At 38.8% G+C, this 6,425-nt stretch overlaps 1 pseudogene across 1 annotated transcript; it reads left to right on the forward strand.

Moving 5' to 3' along the window:
• Nucleotides 1–575: 575 nt before the first annotated feature.
• Nucleotides 576–1,726, forward strand: LOC309814690 (hsc70-interacting protein-like; annotated as a pseudogene). The gene has a single exon. The product of its transcript is annotated as a hsc70-interacting protein-like (transcript).
• Nucleotides 1,727–6,425: the final 4,699 nt, after the last annotated feature.

Here is a 6,425-nt window from a genome sequence, read left to right on the forward strand (position 1 = left end):
AAAAAAAAAAAAAAGAAAAAGAAAAGAAGAAGTAAAGCATTCACTGTTTGCAGATGACATACTATATATAGAGAACCCTAAAGATGCTACCAGAAAACTACTAGAGCTAATCAATGAATTTGGTAAAGTAGCAGGATACAAAATTAATGCACAGAAATCTCTTGCATTCCTATGCACTAATGATGAAAAATCTGAAAGAGAAATGAAGGAAACACTCCCATTTACCATTGCAACAAAAAGAATAAAATACCTAGGAATAAACCTACCTAAGGAGAGCACTGGTTCTGAGTGAATATAAGAATGCGTGCATGGAGAGGTGTGCATGGAGAGGCAAGCAACAGCAGGAACAGCCACACTTCTAGAAGATTCTAGCCAGTGTGCAGGAAAGTGGTAGAGAGTAGGAATGAATGGGTGAAGGACCCAGGGTCACAAGACCATTGGGTCGGCAGAGCCAGCGGCCAGGGAGGTTCTAGTCTGTTTTGCCTCACAGCAGCCGCCCCCTTTATGCTGTCATGCTGAGCTAGCACCTGGGCCTGGGATTGGGCCTCAGCCTCCGCTGCACCCGCCACCTCCTGCTGCCTCCCGCCGCCTCCGGATCATAGAGCCCCTGAAAGTGAGCGAGCTTCGAGCCTTCGTGAAAATGTGCAAGCAGGACCCAAGTGTTCTGCACACCAAGGAAATGTGCTTCCTGAGGGAGTGGGTGGAGAGCATGGGGGGTAAAATACCACCTGCTACTCATAAAACTAAATTGGAAGAAAATACCAAGGAAGAAAAAACAGTAAGAAGGAGGAGGAAAACAAAGACAGACGAACCATCAAGTGAGGAAAGTGATCTAGAAATTAACAATGAAGTTGTGATTGAACCAGACCCTGATGCCCCTCAAGAAATGGGAGATGAAAATGTAGAGATAACTGAGGAGATGATGGATAAGGCAAATGATAAAAAAAAAGTGTCTGCCACTGATGCCCTAAATGATGGTGAACTATAGAAAGCCATTGACTTGTTCACAGATGCCATCAAGCTAAATCCTCATTTGGCCATTCTGTATGCCAAGAGATCAAGTGTCTTCATCAAATTACAGAAGCCAAATGCTGCCTTCCGAGACTGTGACAGAGCTATTGAAATAAATCCTGATTCTGCTCAGCCATACAAGTGGTGAGGGAAAGCACACAGACTTTTGGGCCATTGGGAAGAAGCTGCCCATGATCTTGCCCATGCCTGTAAGCTGGATTATGATGAAGATACTAGTGCAATGCTGAAAGAAGTTCAACCAAGGGCCCAGAAAATTGCTGAACATAGGAGAAAGTATGAGTGAATACATGAAGAGCGAGAGCTCAAAGAAAGAACAGAAAGGGTCAAGAAGGCTAGGGAAGAACATGAGAGAGCCCAGAGGGAGGAAGAAGTCAGATGACAATCAGGAGCTCAGTATGGCTCTTTTCCAGGTGGCTTTCCTGGCAGAATGCTTGGTAATTTTCCTGGAGGAATGCCTGGAATGGGAGGGAGAATGCCTGGAATGGGAGGGAGCATGCCTGGAATGGCAGGAATGCCTGGGCTCAGTGAAAATCTTAGTGATCCATAGGTTCTTGCAGCCATACAGGATCCAGAAGTTATGGTGGCCTTCCAGGATGTGGCTCAGAATCTGGGAAATATGTCAATATATCAGAGCAACCCAAAGGTTATAAATCTCATCAGTAAATTGTCAGGCAAATTTGAAGGTCAAGCATAATGCCCTTCTGACAAATAAAGCCCCTGCTGAAGGAAAAGCAACTTAGATCACCTCATGGATGTTGCAATAATACAAACCAGTGTACCTCTGACCTTCTCATGAAGAAAGGTGGGGTGCTTTGAAGATAATCCCTACCCCTCCGCCCCCAAAGCAGCTGAAACATTTTACAGTGGTTTTCCATTAGGGTATTCAATCAGATAATGTTTTCTTACTAGAAATTAAAATTTTTAAACAATTTTTAAACCTTAAAAATATTTAACACAAATTAAAAGGGTGTGTTAATCCCTACATCTTTCTTTACTAATCATTTTGGTTTTTTCCTTTGAATTAATTAGGCAAGGAAGATACTTCAGTATGGAAGATTTATTGTTCAAGTTTGAGTGAAATAAAGATTTATTAGTGGGAGAAAAATGTAACATTTAAATATATAAAGTTTGAGTTCGAAATATGGTCACTGAGGCATCTTGATTTGTCTTTATAATTGCTTTATTATTTTTTTTTAATTACTTGCTTCCATGAAACTATTGGGACCACCAGTATTGCAGTAGGACCTGGGTAGGGACTGGAAGTACTTGTCAGGGCAGCAGTAATCTTACTACATTTTATATAATGTGTACCCTTGTTCAGATGCACTTAAATCTTAAGACTGTGGTGAAGGGACGATTTTTATACTGCTGCAGTAAAATTGGATTACTTAGCTCTGTTCTTCCCTGATATCTAAAATAAATGTTTCATATTTCCATATAGGGGGGAAAAAACCTACCTAAGGAGACAAAAGACCTGTATGCAGAAAACTATAAGACACTGATGAAAGAAATTAAAGATGACACAAACAGATCGAGAGATATACCATGTTCTCGGATTGGAAGAATCAACATTGTGAAAATGATGATACTACCCAAAGCAATCTACAGATTCAATGCAATCCTTATCAAACCACCAATGGAATTTTTCACAGAACTAAAACAAAAAATTTCACAATTTGTATGGAAACACAAAAGACCCCGAATAGCCAAAGCAATCTTGAGAACGAAAAATGGAGCTGGAGGAATCAGGCTCCCTGACTTCAGACTCTACTACAAAGCTACAATAATCAAGACAGTATGACACTGGCACAAAAACAGAAATATAGACCAATGGAACAGGATAGAAACCCCAGAGATAAACCCACGCACATATGGTCACCTTATTTTTGATACAGGAGGCAAGAATATCCAATGGAGAAAAGACAGCCTCTTCAATAAGTGGTGCTGGGAAAACTGTAAAAGAATGAAATTAGAACACTCCCTAACACCATACACAAAAATAAACTCAAAATGGATTAAAGACCTAAATGTAAGACCAGACACTATAGAACTCTTAGAGGAAAACATAGGCAGAATACTCTTCGATATAAATCACAGCAAGATCTGTTTTGATCCACCTCCTAGAGTAATGGAAATAAAAACAAAAATAAACAAATGGGACCTAATGAAACTTCAAAGCTTTTGCACAGCAAAGGAAACCATAAACAAGATGAAAAGACAACCCTCAGAATGGGAGAAAATATTTGCAAATGAAGCAACTGACAAAAGGTTCATCTCCAAAATTTACAAGCAGCTCATGCTGCTCAATATTAAAAAAACAAACAACCCAATCCAAACCTGGGCAGAAGACCTAAATAGACATTTCTCCAAAGAAGATATACAGATTGCCAACAAACACATGAAAGGATGCTCAACATCACTACTCATTAGAGAAATGCAAATCAAAACTACAATGAGATATCACCTCACACTGGTCAGAATGACCATCATCAAAAAATCTACAAACAATAAATGCTGGAGAGGGTGTGGAGAAAAGGGAACTCTCTTGCACTGTTGGTGGGAATGTAAATTGATACAGTCACTATGGAGAACAGAATGGAGGTTCCTTAAAAAACTAAAAATAGAACTACCATACGACCCAGCAATCCCACTACTGGGCATATACCCTGAGAAAACCATAATTAAAAAAGAGTCATGTACCACAATGTTCATTGCAGCTCTATTTACAATAGCCAGGACATGGAAGTAACCTAAGTGTCCATCAACAGATGAATGGATAAAGAAGATGTGGCCCATATATACAATGGAATATTACTCAGCCATAAAAAGAAACAAAATTGAGTTATTTGGGGCCTCCCTGGTGGCGCAGTGGTTGAGAGTCCGCCTGCCGATGCAGGGGATACGGGTTCGTGCCCCGGTCTGGGAGGATCCCATATGCCGCGGAGCGGCTGGGCCCGTGAGCCATGGCCGCTGGGCCTGCGCATCCGGAGCCTGTGCTCCGCAACGGGAGAGGCCACAACAGTGAGAGGCCCGCATACCGCAAAAAGAAAAAAAAAAAAAATTTGAGTTATTTGTAGTGAGGTGGATGGACCTAGAGTCTATCATACAGAGTGAAGTAAGTCAGAAAGAGAAAAACAAGTACTGTATGCTAACACATACATAAGGAATCTTAAAAAAAATAAAAATCCTAGGGGCAGGACAGGAATAAAAACGCAGACGTAGAGAATGGACTCGAGGACACGGGGAGGGGGAAGGGTAAGCTGGGATGAAGTGAGAGAGTGGCATGGACATATATACACTACCAAATGTAAAATAGATAGCTAGTGGGAAGCAGCCGCATAGCACAGGGAGATCAGCTTCGTGCTTTGTGACCACCTAGAGAGGTGGGATAGGGAGGATGGAAGGGGGATGCAAAAGGGAGGAGAAATGGGGATATATGTATACGTATAGCCGATTCAGTTTGTTATAAAGCAGAAACTAACACACCATTGTAAAGCAATTATACTCCAATAAAGATGTTAAAAAAAAAATGAGCTAAAACCGTCTTTCATGTCAGAAAAGAAGCTACTGAAGTTTACGAAGGTCATGTTGAAATGACTTAGGAGCCAACTTAAAGAAGTTCTGAAAAATTAATTGAGATAATTTAAGCTCCAATGAGGATATTAATTGGAACTGATTGAAACAGTAGATATATTTAAGCTTATGAGTTTCTATCAAATTTAAAGAAAAAAACTAAGTTTGGAGAGTGATAGGGATCCAATTAATTATCTTGGAAAGATGATATGTATATACATCTAAGCTTTTTTATAATAACTGTACCACTTTATAACAAATTAGTTAATGAAGGGAAACATTTTTATGAAAATATTCCAACAAATAAATGAAGTCAAAGTGATGGAATTAAAATGTCATAGTTTCTATTCCCCAGTGAATTAATGGACCCAGTCATCAAATACCAACGGTTACTAACATCCCAAAAGAGAGGTAATGTCCTAATAAAGGAAAATACCACCACCTATTAACTTATTTTAAAAAAAGAAAGGAAGGAAGGAAGAAAAGAAATCTAATCAAGTCTTTAGATTTAACTACGAAGTTATAGGAAATACAGAGGACATGTGAAAACATATCATGACTATCAAATCAGCAACATTCATACTCCAGGAAACTACAGTTAAAACCACCTGATTTTCCAAAATAACTAATTTTAAGAGGAAAAGAGAAGAAAGATGAAAGAAAAATGAGACAACCCAAGTATGTGTTGAAAAGTGAAATAGAATGTTTTAGGATGCACACTTGGATGATAAAACCATTTTTACAGAAGCAAGAAACTGATTCCCATAAAGTGAGGAGAGTATCTTCATTTCGGGTAGAGAGTGGAACTGGTGATTAGGAAGAGTCACGCTGAGGGTTTGTGAATGGAGTTCTTGAATTCTTAAGGTTTTTTGGTTTATAAGAATTTGTTAAATTATAAATCTGTTTAATGGTACCTTTCTGTATCTGTGTTATAAGAAACTTCTTTTCAAAAAAAAAACTTTATTTCTGAAAAAGGTGTCCAAGCTCTTCTCCCAGGGTGCTTAAGCTGGACTGTGTTAAAACTCTAGGGAAAAAAATAATAATAATAAATCCAGAGGATTGGCTTAAGGGGTCTGTGAATCCCTCAAAATTGTTTCCAAATTTATTTGTACCCCCAAGACTAGGATCCATGAGTCAAGGAGGATAATTTCTCCCCATTTATGTTTTTATTATTTCTTACTTCTTAAGCTTTCCTCACACAAGAAATTGGTGTCAAAGAACATCTGTTGAGGGAACAAGTTATTTCTCCAAGCAGAGAAGAGTCAGGGCAGTGGGGGTAGAGGGGACAGGAAAACTTTAAAAACACAATGATAGAAAAAGATAACTGCCGATACAAAATTTTAAAGAAAAACTAAAATACAATAATATTAAGGTTATCCAATTACTTCCTTTCTCATCATTCTCTTAAAATTGTTAACTTTGCTTCTGGTCTAGGAAGGTTTGATAGACTAGCTTTTTCCTATTTGTTAACTACTTTTGGATAGTCCATCTATTTTTTCATGCTTTTTTTCCCCTTGGTTTTCTTTACCAAGGGAATTTTTAAATTTTTATTTACTATACCTGGTCCCTCACAGGAGGCTCCTCTCTTCCCATCCAGCTAATCTCTCTCTTCTGTCAGCTTTTATCTTTACCTATATATAAAAAAAAAGGTGTGGACAGGGGCCATGCATATTGGCATCACCTGAGCTGCTGGTTATAAATGCTGATTTCTAAGCCCAAAGCTGTCTATTGCTAATCACTAGAATAAGGACCCTCTGGAATCTATCATTTGAAAGAGTCCCTTGCCATGAGACTAAAACACTAGACAGCCATTGAATAAA

Source organism: Mesoplodon mirus (genome assembly GCF_964341445.2).
Source record: "Mesoplodon mirus genome assembly, chromosome: 13".
Classification (NCBI taxonomy): Eukaryota; Metazoa; Chordata; class Mammalia; order Artiodactyla; family Ziphiidae; genus Mesoplodon; species Mesoplodon mirus.